The sequence below is a fragment of the Lynx canadensis genome, chromosome D2 (assembly GCF_007474595.2).
Source record: "Lynx canadensis isolate LIC74 chromosome D2, mLynCan4.pri.v2, whole genome shotgun sequence".
Taxonomy (NCBI): domain Eukaryota; kingdom Metazoa; phylum Chordata; class Mammalia; order Carnivora; family Felidae; genus Lynx; species Lynx canadensis.
Window position 1 is genome coordinate 43,148,326 of NC_044313.2, and position 18,182 is coordinate 43,166,507.

The 18,182-nt window shown below is 52.1% G+C and overlaps 1 protein-coding gene across 1 annotated transcript in view; it reads left to right on the top strand.

The window, feature by feature from the left end:
* LOC116738381 (glutamate receptor ionotropic, delta-1-like) overlaps window positions 1-17,506 on the top strand; it is a 226,952-nt gene extending 209,446 nt beyond the window's left edge. Inside the window, exon 4 of the mRNA XM_032595263.1 lies at window positions 17,306-17,506. The gene's annotated coding sequence lies outside the window, so the exon portion shown is untranslated. The remainder of the gene's footprint in view (window positions 1-17,305) is intronic.
* The last annotated feature ends 676 nt before the right edge of the window (window positions 17,507-18,182 follow it).

An 18,182-nucleotide genomic window follows, 5' to 3' on the forward strand; every position in this document is an offset into this window, starting at 1 on the left:
CCTGAGGTGGCAACAAGCTCTCAGTGTTCAGAAAGGAAAGGGGTGGGGTGGTGCTGTGTGGCCGCAGGGCAGGAAAGGGGGTAGAGAAAGGAGAAGGAAGCTGGGTTGGAGATGAGGTCAGGGGGCTGTGCCATGTGGAGCCTCTCAGGTCCTGGGTGAGGAGCTGGGGTTTCATCCTGAGCACGCTATCGGGCCACTGATGGGTTTTTGAGCAGAGCAGAGACATGTCTGCTTCATGCTTAGAGAAACCACTGTCTGGGTGTAGAGGCAGGGAGGCCGGGTAGGAGGCTGTCAGAATCGTCTCTGGGAGAGGTGCTGGCGTGGACCAGTGAGGCAAGGAGAGGTTGGGTTTCAACTATCTTGTGGACTGCAGGTGAGGAGTGAGGAAAGGGGAAGTCTCCAGGAAGACTCCCAGGCTTTTGGCCTGAGCAGCTGGGTGGGTGGTGATATTTATTGGGGTGGAGATTGAAAGTCAGGAGTTCATTCTGGGCTGGATTACATTTGTAATGCCTGTTCCCAAGTGAAGAGGTGAGTTTGGAAATCCTGGCAGAGTCCAGGGTAATGATACAAGTCAGGTGCGGATGGTGTTGGAAGCCATGGGACTGAATGGTATCATCTAGGGGAGAGGAGGGCTGGTCAGGACCCTGGAGAGAAGGCGACTTACGAATTTCAGTAAAACGCAGGCCCCTTGGGCAGCTTCTGTCCCCACTGCTGCAGGTGTTGTGGTTATAACCACATCACCTTAGAGCCCCTCTTTACCTTCTGGGATCCCATGCTGGTCCTGTCCTCTGAAAGCCAGAGGGTCTCTGTAAAGGAGTTAGTAGGCCAGCATATGCATGACATTCTATAGGTTTTGACCTCCTGGCTTTCAGGAGGAGCATGAGATCCAGAGCATGTGTCTGGGGGACTTGGTCCTAGCTTGGTCCTACCCATCAGCAGCTGTGGGAGCACTTGAAGGCCTTGAACTATCCTCATTCGCTGATTATTTCCCCATCTTCCCATCCTCCCCAGGCCAGCATTCTGTGCAGCAGAACCTCAGACCTGCCTCCAGGGCACATAGCAGAGCCCCACAGGAGATAAACGGCTCTCCTCCCTCCCGCAGTCTGCAGCCCCCTCCCACAAGAGACTCCTGGGCACTGTTAACCTGTCCCTCGCTTGTGCTGATGTATGTAGTCAGAGGGAAAGGGCAAGGAGTGCAGATGAGAAGGGGGAGCTTTGCAGGAGCTCTGTCACCTCTGACGGCCCCAGGAACCCATGCCAACCAACAGACAATTGGATCTCTCTTTTCTCCTGGTGACAGGGCTTGTGATAAACTGCAAATATTTCATTCCTAACAGGGTTTTATTGCTATTCCAGAATGCTAGGATTAATTCTAAATGCTTTCTGGGGTGCTCATTTCCTTCTAAACTGAAAATCACTATGATCGCAATGAAAACTCTGACTCAGAATCGGAATGTGCATTTCCAGTTGCCCTTGCAAGGTTGGTGGAAAGGCAGCTGTGGGCTGTGAAAGAGCCCATTTGGTGGAGGCTGCCTGGCCCCTGCTGCAGAGAATAGCAGGCTGGCCGCCGACCTGGCCCGCTAGAGCCTGATAATGTGGGTGCTGAACCTTCAGCTCAGTCTCGGGGGGGCCAGGTCCTAGGGCCACCGTAGGGCTGTCCCCAGCCTTCAGTGCACTGTACAGCCTGTGGTGCCGGCCTGGGATGAAGACACTGGGCAGAGTGTGGGTTTATTTTTGATTATTGGTTTTCCTGGAAGGCAAAGGAGGCTATCAATAACGGGGGGCTTTTGCATGGCAGAAGTGTCCCCATAAAGCCGAGGCTAAGGGCAGGCACTCTTTGGAATCATGGCTCTAGAACTTACCTCTCTTGAGTCTCAGTTTTGCCATCTGGAAAATGGGGATAATGATAGAACTGCCCTTCTGGGGTTGCTGGGTGGTCGATGTGATGGGGAGATGTCAGGACATCCTCTGTGGTTACTGCTCCTGGAGATGATGCCATAGACAGCCTACAATGGCAACCCTGCCAGTCCTTCTGCATCGGCTTCACAACCCAGCCCCTGCATGGCTTCTGCTGCAATCCAGGGGGATCTTCTTGGGTCTAGCTTCCACCTCTGGACAGAGAATTGCCTTTCATTAGTTAATTCACACATTTTCCCCATGTGGCTTTATTGGGCTGCTCTTATATGCCAGCACTATGTGTGGTGCTCAGCATATGCAGTGGTGGATGAGACACTCCGAATCCTGGGCCACTGGCCAGAGACACCTCCTGCTGCTGGGGTGGACCCCCTTGGGTACTGAGGCCAGTTCACAGTCAGATGGGAGCCACAGGTCTTCCTGGAGAATGGGACTGTGGTCCCTGGGGATCCACGTTCTATTGTGTTTGCTCTCCTGGAGGCAGCAGAGTAAGGTGGAGTCAGATCTGCCTGGATCAGCCTCTATTACTCAAGTGATGGAAGCTCTCTGGGCTCCAGATTTCTCATCTGTAAAGAATAGAGCCTTCACAGGCTGGCTGTGAGGATGCACGCGGAAGGTGCTTCTTAACTGGGACTTTGCTCCCCTCCTCTCCATCCAGCACTCCCAGTGGGGAGATATTTACCCTTGGGAAGAGGAGCAGAGTTGGCGTTGACCCTGGCAGTCGTGTTCCTGTCTCTGTGGCCTGTCCCACTGGCATTGATCATACTATTAGTCTAGTCGTCCCCATCCTCTTTGGAGCTCTCGAGCTGCCGTGGCATTTCCAGAGCCTTCTGGCAGCTGGTGATGGACGGCCCCACAGTCCAGCCCTTGCTTGTGGCCCCAGTGGGTGTGGATGTGTGATGGACCAGCCTGAGGATGGTATTTTAGAAGGAAAGTTCAAATTATATTTCAGGATAATACCCTGCTTCCCCTGACCCCCACCCTGAGTCCCATTTGTAATCTGGCCTGAGAGGCTCTGGTGGGAGTTAATGAGCTGGTGATGGATGGACCGGCAGTCCTATCAGGCCTGCAGATCCTGGCTCTTAATTAATATAGATGTGGGTTTAATTTTGGGATTTAGCAGGCATGTTTTGAAAGTGGAGTTGTGTGGGCTTGTTCCCAGAATGGCCTGGCTGCCTGGGTTGGGGTATCCAGCCGTGTTATCCCTCCTTGCAGGGCTCCCAGCCTCCACTGGCCACCGATTAGACCATCGACTTATTTGCAATTGCCAAAGTGAGGCACCAGAGTGGGACGCCTCTGCTTGCTAGGCAGCCCGGGGAGGGGAGTTGGGTGGAGCACGGACACCTTCTGGGGGAGTCAGCTCCCGGGCCCCGAGGAGGCTGGGGGAGACCGGGGCCAGCAGGATGTGCCGCTCCAATCCTTCATCCCCAGAGCAGCCTCTGGTCTTGCGGGGGTGTGGGTGTGGTTTCCGACCTTCCGTGTGACATTAGGGGAGATGAAATGCTGGTGTGTGTGTAAGAGGGCGGAGTGCGTTGTGTGTGTGAATGTGTGCACGTGCATGCGTGTGTATATGTGTGCTGAGTGCTGCCGTGGGGGTATGTGTTGGTGTGGGCATGAGTGTATGTGTGGATGGGTGAGTGTGGGTGCAGGTATGTGAGCACGCGTGCCAGTGAGTGGGCAGTGACAGTGTGTGAGCTTGGGGAGCAGTGCTGTGCTGGTAGATGCTTAACAAGCAGCTCTCCGAGAAAACAGGAAACCCTGATTTACAGTTTTTGCTGGTTCCTGGGGTGTAAATACTCCCACAGTGGCTGAGTTGGAGCACCATGATGTCACCGGGTGTTGAGTTGGGAAGACGTGACGTGCCATTACGTGGTATTTCAGGCACAAAGGACATTGATAACATAGATAAGAGTAAAATGCAGCAGAGAATTAGGAAGTGGTGAGCTTGGCATATTTATCAGTTTGTTTCGTAATATCATTTGTTCAGTTATAAATTTGTATAATGTCATCGACAGGGGCAGTATTTAATACCTGGCTCACAAAATTGAGAATTTAACAACAGGCTCTCATGAGGTGGCACGAGCTGGTTCCAGCACACCACTGTGTGAGTGAATGTGTGTGTGAGTGCATGAGTGTGCAAGTGAGCCTACGTGTGTGAGCAAGGGTATATGTGAAGGTGTGAGTGCGAACATGAGTGTCTCTGCTTGTGAGTGTGCACATACGTGTGTGTGTGTGTGTGTGTGTGTGTGTGTGTGTGTGTGTGTGTGGTGCAGGGTGAAGGAGAGGAGGCCCAGCAGGGGCCTGGGCTGTGTGTGGCTCTTTTGCCAGGGCTGAGCCTCCTGCCCCCTCCTCCCGCCTCCCTCCTTTCTGTCCTTTGTTCCCCATCCATTGGCCCTGTAGGCATAACCCGCATCTGTTATCCCTTATTCCTTCTTGCCTTCCTTCTCTGCAGCCAAAGGCCCTGTTCTCCATTCTAGTGCTCCCATCCAGGTTTGGGCTCCACTGGGTCCTGCCTGCACTGTGGCCTTGGCTTTCTGTAATCTTTGGGCCTTTGCCCTCCAGGTCATACCCCCTCTTACAGAACTGCCAAATGAAGTTTTCAAACTCAAACCTTTTCTTCCACCCCATGGTGTGTTCCCACTACCCTTTGTGGCCTACCCTGCCCTGGAGTCTGGCCTCATTTGCATGACACCCCAGGACCCCACTCTCTCTACACCAAAGAGGGCCCTGGCAGTGCCATCTGTATACCTGCTGCCCCTGACTCCAGCACAGCCTGATGCCCAGCTTGGCCCCTTTCCCGGAGCTCCCTGAGCAAAGGACTCCTGCCCTCCTTCTGCCTGGCACTGTCCACACTTCCCTCTGGGGCTGGCATAGACTTGTTTCTGGGACAGGTGTTTATGTGTCTCTCCCGCTTGCTTTGGGGGCAGCGATCCACCCCAACCTGGCATCCTTCTGGCATAGGGAGTGTGAGGCTCTGCATGGTGCCCATGCTTGGGCAGAGCTGGGTACTTCTGCAGAGGTGGCATTTGGGGGCTCCTGGGGAGGGATGATGGCATCCCCGGACCCCTTGCTGCAATTCACTCCTGGCTCTGGTTGGCACCGCTTCTTCAAAGGCAAGTTCCAAACGAAACAAATGAAATCTGAGTAAATATCAGAGAGTCATTATGTAAATTAAATACATAAGTAAAAGAACATTTGTCATGAGGTCAACAGAGAGCCGTGAAGACAGAGGCTTCCTATGCCAGGACCAGTGGGGAGCAGGAAGGGTGGGGTGGCAGTGTCCCTGGGAAGGTGAGCTCATCGTGTGCAGCCCTTCCCACACTTGGACTTTGTCTCAGGTGCTTTGTGTGTGTCATCTGCTTTGCTCCTTACAATAGTACCGCATCAGAGGCATCACTCTGCCCATTTTATGGAGCTGGCAACTGAGGCTCAGAGAGCAGAGGAGACCAGTCAAGGCAAGAGATGGCAACATGGCTGAGTCCATCTCTTGGTGTCAGACCCCAAAACCCAAATGCTTCTCCCGCGTGGGAGCCACAGCCCTGTTTTGAAAAGGCCCCCACGTGAGGGGGCCAGCAGCTGCTCAGGCCGTGTGGCTTTGGCCATGAAGGGCACTCAGGTACACACTGGGGCTCTAGACTGACTCCAGAGCATGGACTTTGCTCTCCCTTGGTCCTTTTTGTGCCTCAGAGACTTGGTGTGGAGTGGACAGGAGGGGTGGAGTTGGCATAGCTGGGGCCACGGGCCTTGGCCTCAGCTAGCCTATAGACCACCCTGCTTCTCCTACTGTCCTGCTGCTTTCTGGCCAGTCCCAAGAGTGCCACCCTGGCCATCCTCCTTGGGGGTACAGCAGGCCACATGACTGTCAGGTCCAAACAGAGTCATCAGCAGGTCTCCTAGGTGGGCCGTTGGGTTCTGTGAGGTCTTTGCCTCTGTTGCCCTCTTGGCCTGGAGTAATCTTCCCTCTCTTGTTGACACAGAAAAGACTGCCCCACCCTACAGCCCCCAGCCTCTGTGCCGAGCTCTCTGAAGGTTTTCTGGAGGCCTTAGCTCCCGCAGACGCTGTCTGGGCAAAGAGGCTCCTTCCTGGGTACCTCCCATGGGTCCTAGCACGTCTTTGAGCATCGCTCCTCTATTTCCATTGGGCTGCTTGTCTGTTCCATTTCTCTAGTCCCCACAATTGGCATGGCAAGGTGTGGGCTCTAGATTCGAGCTTGGAGAAAGCCTGAGTGAGTGAGGTGCTTGTGAGGCCAGCCCTACAGCCCTTTCACTGGGCGGTGGGAGGCTGCTGCTGGTCCTGGGGCGGGCCATGAGTAGGGTCAGCAGGCGGCGTCCCTGGGCATCCCCTGAGCAGGTCTGCAGATGCGGAACCCAGCCCAGGGTTGCTCCCAAGTCAGACCGGTTGAGGCTGCTGTTTCCAGGAGTGTGGGCTTTTCCTCAGAGTGATAATTTACAGAATTAATGAAGATGCTGCAGTTCACTGTGTAATGTCAGTTATTAATACTGATTGCAAATTAACAGCTGGTACGGCATGCCATCACATTTTCATTTCTTGCCCTTCATAAAAGCTAGACTCTGGCACTTGACCACATGCTGTGTGGTCTCCCTGGAGCTTTATGTGGAGCTATTCTTTAAGCCTGGGTCGGGGTCAGGGGGAGGCTCTGGCCTCTACCAGTTTAGTCCCATGCCTTGATGAGGCACAGAGAGCAGAGCCTCTGGCGGTGGGTGAGTCTGGAGTTGAATCTCAGCTATGTTCTGAGCCTGGGATTTATCTGTGAAATGGGCATAATCTGGTAATTCCCTGGGGTGCTCCAGGCTCAGACGAACTATGTGTCAGGCACCTAGCTCAGCATCTGCATGAGGTTGGGGGCACTGACCTGCCTCCTTCTCATCCCTTTCCAGGTGTCTTTGACTGCTTGGTGAATGTGGGGGAAGAGGTCTGGATTTGAGCCCTAACTGGCTGGATGACTTTGACCGGACATCAGGGGGTCGTGGGGATCAAAAGAGACAATATATGCAAAATGCTTAACGTCGTGCCCTGTACAAAGTCAGACCGTAATCAGCAAGTGCCATTACGTATTTCATCATCCTTATTGTGTGTGGCGTCCATTCTGCCATGCCATGGGGGGAGGCCGTTTGTCTGTGGCATTAACAAAAAGAAACGTCCTTGGATTTGGGGCCCCTTAGAAATTCAAATGGGGCTCTTCTGGGTAAATACTTGGAAGCTACTTTTCTGGATTTGCTTTGGGATCCTACTTAACTTAGAGAAAAGTCCAGGAAAATACCTAGAACTTTCTCAAAGCATGAACATGGGTTGTTCCTCTTGCTGGACATGTGGTGTTGCTGGAGGGTCCCAACTTCCCTGGCTTCTGTTTTCTCATCTGTGAAATGGGATGGTTATGCCTGCTGCACAGGGTATGGAGGAGAAACGACGTGAAGCATCTAAGCGTCCAATAGCTCTGGGAGAGGGAGTCTAGCTCTGGGCCAGTCTCGTAGGTCCTAAGGACCTGAAGGTGTGCAGTGGCCTGATGGGGCTGGCAGCCAGTCTCCTGAGGACCTTGTGCTCAGTCCCCTGTGGACATGTCCAGTGGGGTTTTTGTTCACTTCCCAACGTGCCTGTTGGCCCTGGAAAGAAGCCTGTTGAGAAATACCATCCTGATACCTTATCCTGAAAAGCTGCAGGGGTTTGCAAACCAGTTCTAAAAATCTTGGAGTAGAAGTGCTAAAATCAATACCAAATACCTTGTAAGTAAAAGGTGTCAGGAACATCAAACTTTATTTGTGAAAATTCTAAGAATGATTAGCATATTACAGATTCTTTACGAATATGATCTCACTCGGTTGATGGAAGAGAATTGCAAATCAAAGGCACTATTTATTACAGTGGGGATAAGGGGCCTGCCAGATTGAAAAAAAAAATATTGAAGTAGCCAGAGAGTTGAAACATGAAAGACAGTAGCAGATCAGCACCACGGAGTTTTATCCAAATACTGGAATGCAACTTGGAGCAGAAGTTGGTGAAGAATTATTTTATAAACCCATTTTCATCATAACATGTGTAAAATGCAAATTTTGATCATTATGCAAATTAGTTACTTGGTGTAATTTACTTAATTCAAAGCACTTAATGCAGCGTGGTATGTTTTTTCCAAAGTGCCAGAGTAGATGTTTATTTTAAATTGTTTTTAATCTCGATCTTCCAGCCTGATTATTTAAAATGTTTTTCCCTTATATTTGTTTTTCAAATGGAAAGGAACAGAGGAATGGCGAGAAATGAGCATATTCTCATCAGGTGATGCCTTCCATTCCCAGGGCCCAGGCAGGGGCAGTGGGTAGGGCTCACTCATGGATCCCTGTGTCTGAAATACCATGTGTGTGCACACGCCCTGTGAATGCCCTCATGAGGATTTATCCAGAACACTTCTTCCCCTTTGTGGAATCTCCTCTCGTATGGCCTCCTGGCTGGCTCTGAAACCTGTTTGAGCAGAAGTCTTGTGGATATTATGGGCTCCTATTATAGGCAGATATTTGATCTCTTTCTCAGAGAGTTTCCAATGACAGACCGTTTCCTTCAGCCACTTTACAGCTTTGGAATTTCCATTATCGCAGAATGGAGAAGTGACACTTTCTGTCTTCCATTGTGCCATCCGATTGTCAGGATGGCACCTCCCTTCTTGATGAGCCTCTAGGACAAGAGAGATGATTTGTTCCTTTGGGAACCCTTTTTGGAGCGTTCCTGGTGCTGATGAGGAGATTGGAAGGCAGCTGACGGCCACTGAACATCTATTTTGCACTGTGCCAGCAGTAATGTCTGCCCCTCTCGGAAGGACCATAGTGCTTCTGTGAGGAGGGTGGGCTTTGCTCTGTTTTACAGATGAAGAGATGGGCTCAGACGGGTGGTTGCCCAAGCTCATCTGGCTAGTGCGTGGTGGGATTTGAACCCACACCTGTGCTTATTCTGTGTCCCCCCACTGGGGGGCCGATGGGGCTGCTTCTATGTGCCTCTCCCCAAGCTCTATCCCAGGTCTCCAGGGGGGAGGGTATTTTGTTATCATTCAGGTATGGTGAGACCAACACATAGCATGACAGCCATTGCAAAGATAGTTTGTTAGGGTTCCCAGGAGGAGAGGGCATGCCACGCCATGGGGGCCACCAGGGGAAGCACATGGGCTGGTCAGGAGGCAGAGGGAGAAGGGGAACTGTGGGCAAAAGTCCTTAATGTGACCTCTTTGGGAAAGGAAGGGTGAGGTAGAGTACGTGGGTTTAAGATGACCTAGTTTGAATAATTTCAGGAGGCCCGGGAGCACAGGGGTGTCCCCGATCACCTGGTTCTGGGGTGATTAGAGCACCCCAAGGTGGTTGTGTGTGGGCTGTGGAGGGGCTGGTTTGCACATGAGAGGGGTGCTCTGGAGTAGGCAGTTTCCTACTTCTAGAGATTGGCTAATCCTGTGAGGGGTGGTCCCTCTCGGGTCAGCAAGACCCCGGATGTCACAGCATCAGAATATAGAAAATAAAGTCATGGTTAATGCGTTTTGGGAGGTTGGGGATGAGATGTCACCCTGGAGGACTCCCAGTGCCAGGTCGGCTGTGGCTGTTGTCTGGGCAGCTGAGACTGTGACCAGGACAGATGGTTCTCGCTCCCAGACGAGACCCTCGGCAAGAAGACAGAGCAGTGGCACTATGCCGTGAGGACTGTGGGACACCACCTGACAGTCTTCCTGTTTTACCGAAACTGGCTGGATGTGCCACATCTCTTCCTCCCTTTGCTGAACTCTTGAGAGCCTGCTTTGTGCCCGCCTGACTCCCATAGAGATTTTTTTTTTTTAAATCACACCTACATAGATTGACTGCAATGAATTAATTCATCCATGAAATGCAGGCTGCAAACGGAACACATTCTGGCGCATAGGAGAAGCTCAATACAAGGGGGAGGGGAGCCACTCTGCTTCAGGCTCAGTCTTACCTGCAGGACTGAGTGCTCCTTGAGGATGGGGCTGCAAAGTCTTAAAATGCTGCTGCTCTGGTGCCCAGCTTGTGGCCTGGCCCAGGACAGTGCTCAGGAAGTATTTGAGGAAGGAAGAAAGACGGGATGGAAGGAAGGATGCAGAGAGGGAGGTTGGGTGGGAAGGGGGAGGGAGGAAGGAAAGAAGGAAAGAAGGGAGGACGCAAGGAAGCAAGGAAAGAAGGAAGGAAGAAGTAAAGCAGGAAACGCATAGGTAGGAAACTGAGGTGAGGCACACAATGGATTCTGAGCAAAGGGAAGGTTATTACTTTGATTGGAGCCACAGCGGGTAGGCCTTTGTGATCCTTTCTTTTGGAAATGGTGGATGCTTCCTCACTTGCAGACCCAGATTCCATCCACACCCATTTCTCTAGCTCTTCTGTGCCTGTGACAAAGATGCTGGCATTTTGGGTTGGTGGTGGGGAGAGGGGAGGGCAATGAAGGAGGAGAGGAGCCTGGGCAGGGTCTTTGGAGTGAGCTTAGATTAAGATAAACTACATCTGGGAAAAATTGTGAAACCTATATTTGGGGGCCAGATAAGAAAGAAGTTTTTTTTTTTCTTTTAATGTTTATTTATTTTTGAGAGAGAGAGGCAGAGCATGAGCAGGCAGGGGAAGAGAGAGACAGAGACACAGAATATGAAGCAGGCTCAAGGCTCTGAGCTGTCAGCACAGAGCCCGATGCAGGGCTTGAACACACGAACTGTGGAATCATGACCCGAGCTGAAGTCTGATGCTTAACTGACTGAGCCACCCAGACGTCCCAAGAAAAAAGTTTTAAAAAAATGTCCATACAATCAAAGTTGTGTCTCAGCTTCTGGAAAATTTGCCAATAATCCCTAAGCAGTTGTAACTGAACTTCTCCAGGGTGTGAGGTGGTGGCCTTTATACATATATCTGTATATCACAGATGGTAAAATATTCTTCATAAGTACTCTCAATGCTTGGACCTTTCTCGAAGCTGAAAATAGTAGGAGAAGCAATTTGAAATGTGTTCTTTTGTTTCAATTACTTTCCAGAATGAAAATATTTAAAGTACCTGTGATTATCTGATTTTTTTTTTCCAGAAGGAGTGGTGGGATAATCACAGCTACAACCTTAGATTTTGAAAAAAAACTTTTGCCCGATTTCAATTCCTTGCCAATGGCTGGGCTTCTACCAAGTACATGACGTTGCGTGGTTGCGGAAGGCATGCGGGGCTTCAGGCTGGTTCTTGCTCTGGGTCAGTTTGATTCCACAAACTTACACTGTCCCTGAGCCTGTGCTAGGCACTGAGCCCGGGGATGGGAGAGAGAAATGGGAAAGCCCTAGTTTCTGCTTCCCATGTCCGTGAGTTTTGAAACTCTGAGGGGAGTATGACTTTCACTAGGTTTTGACGGAGGGGTGGGGCTATGTCAATGTGCAATTGGGAGCACCCCAATTGGGAGCAGAGCATATGCACTCATGAGCGGGGGTATGAGTGTGTGTGTGTGTGTGTGTGTGTGTGTGTGTGTGTTTATGGGGAATGTCCAGGGAAGGGCAAAGAGCTTCTTCTCCTGGAGTTTAGGTGCATGGTTTCTGGTGGTGGTGTTGGAAGTAGGTGTTGGTGATACAAAAGCAACACAGACAAAGCTGTTAGGGCCACAGAGTCTTTTATGCACAGGCTAAGGTGTATGGGGTTTCTTTATGTACAATAATAGAGTCTCTAGAAGGCTTTTTGTTTGTTTGTAATTGATTGATGCTTTTGAGGATGTTAATTTCCTGGCAACTTTAAAATAAACTTGTGTTATTCATGGAAAGTTTTAGAGGAGGGCTCTTTTGTGAGCAGGTGTGAACTTAGAAGCCATCCTGGCATAAGGTATTGGAGGGGAAGACCCCAGGGTTGGGGGAACCTCTTAGGAGGCTGTGGCAGAAGTCCCAGGGGCGGTATTGATGGTACCCGAAACTGGAAAGGGGTTGTGGGGATGGATTGTGTGTCTGGTGTTGATGTTCTCCCACCTAGACCGACCAGTGGGTGATGCCAGAGGGAAGCCGAGGAGTATCTGGGAATGGGGACCGAAGTGTGTGTTGGGGGATGGGACTGGGGAACAGTGGGAGCAGAAGGAGCACACGGTATCGGGAAGCCCAGGGAGGAGAGGCCTTCACAGACTGGTGCTCCAGGCTGGGCACTGTGGAATATGAAGAGAGAGGAGGATCCCTGTTTGCTGATGACATGGGCATGAACTTTAGAGCAGCATGGTGTGGGTGGCACTGGACAGAGAGGTGAGTGGTGGGGAAGTGCCAGAGAGCACATGGGCCTTCAGTTAGGAAGCTGGTCTGTTGAGGGAGGAGGTCCAGGACTCGGGCGCTTGGGACCTGTGTCTCTCCCTCCTCCACTTGTGGGAGGTGCTCCCCGGTGCCCATGGACCCCAGCTTCCTTCCCTTGCAGCTCCACGATTCGGGTTTCTTGGTCCTCCCTATTCCTGGCCCCCATCATGAAGTGAGCAAGGCCCTCTTCCTGTAGTGTCGCAGATGCCTCATTCTGGAACTTTCCATATGCTGTTTCTTCTGTCTGCAGCGTTCTTCTCTGAGAGATTTCCAGAGCTGTCTCCTTTCACTGATGCTCCTTGCAGAGGCTTTTCCCACCCCCACCTCCTGCAGTTTCCTCCAGCCCAACATCTATTTTCTTCAGAGCTCTTACCACTGTTGGAAATTATCTATTTAGCATGGTGTTTATTTGTTCCGGTCTGTTCTCCAGCCCCTGAAATGTAAGTTCTTTGACAGCAGGAACACCGTGGGCTCATTCATTCTTGTTTCTCGGCACCTAGGAGAGGGACCAACATGGAGAAAGCTCTTAGTTAATATAGGAGAAAATAAGGGATGAATAAATTTCCACTGGATGGCTTGTTCAGTTTCAGATATTAGAAAGACTTGAGAGCCCGTAGGGCGGGCCAAGGAAGCTGAGGCCTGTGGTGGGGCACCGTCGTATCACATTCCTCATAGGAGTGCACTTGTCTATGCTCCCTATACTGTTTCTTTTCTCTGGGGAGCTGGATGCCTCTCCTGGGAGCCTCTCCCCATCCCCATGGGTGACCGATGCCCTCTTTCGTGGTTTATGCCTCTCCTTGTGGGCTTGGACAACTGTGGGCCATTTGCCTCTTCCTGCCCTTTCTGGGCTGGGGCTGGGGCTGGGGATATCCCATCAGCTCCCTGCCCAGTGGGGGTGGGTCTGGTTGGAGGAGGTGCACTAGGAGTGGTGCCTGGGCTGGCCATTATGCACAGGGACCTTGCAGGGGAGGAACTGGGCCAAGGTCCAGAACCCCAGGGGGGCCAAGGGGCTTCTGGGGTGCACACTCTGCTGCCCATGGGAGTAGCCCCAGCTCTGTCCCTAGTCTACCTTCTTGGAGAATTTCCCTGCTTTCCCTGGGGAGCAGCAGTGGAGAGCTGGATTTCTTGAGGGGATGGAGGTAGGGGGCATTGCAAACCCGGTCTGTTGTAGGGAGAAAAGGACTTGTGTTGGAGAAGTGGGCTTCCTTGGCCCTGTTCCTGGGGAATGTCAGGAGGGCTGCAAAGTTAGCATAAACTCTCACATGTTTCTCTGCTCCCAGCCCTCGCCATGTGCAGTTGAATAAGAGCTTCAGAGGCTGAGAGCTGACCTTTTCAGCCAAGTGGGAGCAGGCGGTTATAGCCAGGGGCTGTGGTCCCTGGGGAGTGTGCCTTCAGCCCTCATCGCTTGTTCCAGGGGTGAGGAGCCAGCTGCTGACAGGGAACTTAAATTCTCTGTGATGGCTCAGTCCCAGCCGGGGCTGCCTGGAACAGTAGGCAGAAGCAGAGCAGGTGAAGGTGTGCAGGAGCTCTGACGACTCGTGTTTTCCATGTGTGCATGTCCTTGTGTCTACTTAGGGGTCCCAAGACAGTTGCCTGCACACAGTGGCACCTCCTGTTCCCTAAGAAAGTGGAACAGTCCTATAGGTTGAGATGGTTTTAGGCAGGGGGACCTCAGGGAAGGGACCTCAGGGGACTTCGCGCCCAGTTTGGGAGGACTAGCCATGCTGGCATGACGTATGAGGTCCCTAGAGCCCTATTGGACTCATGGGCACAAGGACATGGACACAGAGCCATGCTGGAGCCCTCATTGTGCATGTGCTCATGTACAGGTGCAGAACAGACATGGTTAGTCTCTGCCACTTAAAATTTTTTTAAAATGTTTATTCAGTTTTTGAGAGAGAGAGAGAGAGAGAGAGAGAGAGAGAGAATAGGGAAGGGGCAGAGCGAGAGAGGGGGACACAGAATCTGAAGCAGGCTCCAGGCTCTGAGCTGTCAGCACACAGCCCTATGCGAGGCTTGAACCCATGAATTGTGAGATCATGTCCTGAGCCAAAGTTGGATGCTCAACTGACTGAGCCACCCAGGTGCCCCTCTGCCAGTTTAAAGACTTGTGATGGCCTTGCAAGGTGCAGAAGAGGAGTGGGAACTGGTAGATATGGGTCTGAGGGTGCCACCTTCATGCCTGTCCCAGTCAGCCCTCAGTGTCTTGTCAGCTGTGCTCACATCTGGGTCAGATTAAGCCATGGGGGCAGTGAGGCTGTTGGTGTCCAGGTGAAGGGATGGGGCCACAGAGGCTGTGACCTTGCCTGATCTGGCTCACGCTCAGCTCCACGTGGGCAGTGCCGTGGGAAAGCTGTGTTGGAGTTACTTATAAGACATAAGCCCTGTTCTTTCATTGAAGTTCTCATATGCTATACGAGATAAAGATGTCTGATCAACTCGTTCTGTCAGTATGCATTGCTGAGAAACACACTATCCCAAGATTTAGTGGCTTAGAACAAGTCATTTATTATTTGTTGTGCGTCTGTAGATCAACTGGACAGTTCTGCTCTAGGCTCGCTCGAGTAGCTGGATGCGGTTGACTTGTGACTGAGGGTGGCTGCCTGGGGGCCCACCTGAGTCTCCACGTGTGTCCGCATCCCTTCAGCAGGCCAGCCCCGGGTGTTCTCATGGTGGTGGCAGGCTCCAAGAGCGGAAGCAGAATGCACAAACGCTTATTCAGACCTCTGCTTACACCAAGTCACAGCTGTCTTATAGGTCAGAGCAGGTCGTGTGTCCCAGAGTAGAGGCTCGAAGGGTCTTCAGGGTGACAGGGCACGAGGCACAGGAAGAGGGAGGCCATTACCAGGGGCCTAAATCTCCCATATTTGGGAACATCATTTACACCATGCTGGTTACGAGATAGTTTCTCAGGCAGTACCATGCAATAGAACTTCTGCAGTGATCCATCATAGATGATGGCTATCTGTGGTGCCCGCTATGGTAGCCACCAGCCAGATGTGGTGGGTAAGTACCTAAAATGTGGCTAGTGTGACTGAGGAACTGAGGTATAATGTTATTTAATTTTAATGAATCTAAGTTTAAATTTAAACAGCCCCATGTAGCTAGTGGTTGCTCTATTGAACAGCCCAGATCCAGGGGGAGACCATCCTGGGCACAGATAGAAGGCCGTTGCCTGCCTAGCATGGGAGCGGCTGCTGGACCTGGGTTTCTGCTTGGGCCGAGGTGTTCAAGCTTATTATTGGCAGGTGTGAGTTGTGATGTGCTCAGGAGAGGGGGTGGCTGGGGTTGACTGAGTTTTTTAGCTGGGGGTCCCCTCCACCTGTTGCACCTCCACATCCTGAGCCATCTCTGCACCTCTGCCCTGTCATTCCCTCTGTTCGGTTAAGAGGACTTCTTTTTTTTTTTTTTTTTTTAATTTTTTTTCAACGTTTATTTATTTTTGGGACAGAGAGAGACAGAGCATGAACGGGGGAGGGGCAGAGAGAGAGGGAGACACAGAATCGGAAACAGGCTCCAGGCTCTGAGCCATCAGCCCAGAGCCTGACGCGGGGCTCGAACTCACGGACCGCGAGATCGTGACCTGGCTGAAGTCGGACGCTTAACCGACTGCGCCACCCAGGCGCCCCAAGAGGACTTCTTAAAAACCTCTTTTAGCTTCTCTTTCAAGAGGCTTTGGGACTCCAGGTCTCTAAGGACCCAAGCAGGCTGTGAGGACTGCGTGGCCTCCCTGGGAATCTGAGGGGTGTCGATAGCCAGGGGCCTGTGTGTCGGGAGCCTCTGGCGCTGTGGCAGGATCTCTGTTACCTTTTCATACTTCATAGCTTTGGGGGAGGGGGCAAGGGCTTGATGAAGAGAGCCTGACCTGCTGCCTGGTGCCATTTTCCTGTGTGACTCAGTGGGCAGAGCGGCACTGGGACCCCCGTGCATTGCAGGCAAGCAGCTCTGGGTAAGTGTCTGTGCTTCAGAGGCCTGGTTGCCGTTGGGCAAAGTTGGCTGAGGTCATGGCTGGACTTGAATACAGGTGCCACAGGATTGAATATTAGTCCCGCATTTGCCATCCCTAGAAAGGCTCTCAGGGCTCTTATTGGGGCACTGCTGTGCCCTCCCCACGAACCATTAGGAGGTTGGTTCTCTGTGCCTCCTAGGTGCCGGCCCCTGAGACACAAACAACTGGGACCCTGAAGAATTGTGGTTCCTCATAGTCCTGTGAAAATGGAAGTCAGAAATTTACATCCCCAGTTTATAGATGAACAAATTGAGGCACAAAGCGGATGGAAGATTTGCCCATGTGTTTAAGGAACTATCCAAAATTCTAAGTGTCAGAGTCCATGGCAAGTTCCTAGAGCCTATTCCAGGGCTTCCCCCGTGGTGGGAAATTGGGGCCCCCTGCACATTTCCCCCCAGCACCCCAGTCATGACTTCCATGGCGCCCTGGTCTCCTCCCTGACACTGTGTCTGGTTTTCCATAACCACTCTTGTTACGTCTCGCTGGGACTAGACTTACTGGTGAGTCTGTCATCCTGGAAAGGTGGGCAGCTGAGGGTTCACTCTAGCAGCTTGCATGGTGCCTGGCAAGCTCAAGAAGTTTGTGGAATGGGCATGAAGGGAAAGTCTGGGAGAGTAATGGGTTGGGAAAGGCGCTCTGGTTGAATTAATACTGTTTACTGTGAATTTGATTCTGGGGAAGTGGATGGGGCAGGGTGTGCCCATGGTGGCCCATGGGCACCCAGGCTCCGGGAGAGAGCACCTTGTGTGACATGGGCAGGCCCAGAGCATCCTGTGGAGGGGGCAACTCAGGTGTGGAGGACACAACTGCTAGAACTTTCGCTCCCATTGGGTGGAAGCAATAGGGAGAGAAAGGGAGGTCATCACAAAGGGTTTTCTGGCCACAGGACCTTTTGGATGGTGGGGCATGCTCCTCACGGTGGGAGACACTCACCCTGGGGCCAAACAGATGTGTGGGTGTTTTCCATCTCTGTTCAGTGGTCACTGTGGCAGACGTGAGCCGTGGCTTGTGGCAGCGGCCTGTACCTGGCACGGAGCATTGGGGTTAGACCCTTCCTGCTTAAAGCTCATTCTTTCCTCCCCCTTCTCCACTGCTTAGATATCCGTGGGCTCCAAAGCTTTCTGGATCAGGCCTCGCGGCTGGGCCTTGACGTCTCTTTGCAAAAGGTGGACAAGAACATTAGCCATGTGTTCACCAGTCTCTTCACCACGATGAAGACAGAGGAGCTGAACCGCTATCGGGACACACTACGCCGAGCCATCCTTCTGCTCAGCCCGCAGGGGGCCCACTCCTTCATCAATGAGGTAGGTGGTGGGGCCTGGGGCCACAGGAGCCTCTCCCCGGGGTGCTGTGGAGTGGCCCAGGTGGCTGCCAGGCACAGCCTACTCGTGCAGGAGCAAACTGGACGTGGGGACTCCTGGGTGCTGGGCCCACAGCACATTCCAGAAAGAGACCCTGAGCACAACCTGGCTCCTGACTGATCCCCAGCAGGTGACCCAAGGCCTTCATGGACACTGAGAGGCTGGGGGCAGCTGGCGGGAAGCCTGTTTACAAGTCTCTGCCAGGGATACCTGAGGCCAAACCCAGGCTGTGGTTTGTTTGTGGTGGTGGTGTTTTAATTTTCCTCTCTTTGTTGACAGGTGTAAGCCTCTAGGGATAAAATAAATTTCCAGCTTTCTGCAGAGGTGGGCAGCTCTGCCTTGGTATTTGTTAGCACCTGGAGGAGGTGTTGGTTGCATAATCTCAAATGATACTTGGTGTGCGTGCTTGTATTTTTGGTGCCTGGGCTAATCAGTGCATTTTTTTTAAACACCTCTATCAGGGGTTAGGGCCTTCTAATGAAGACAGGGCCCAGCAGCTTAACAAAGAATTTGGTGTCTTGAGAATAGGCAACGAGAAATACTCTCCGAGTTGGCTGATGGTGCCAGCCCTGGCGGTCTGATGGCAGAAAGGTGACGAGCTGCATGCGGCAGGT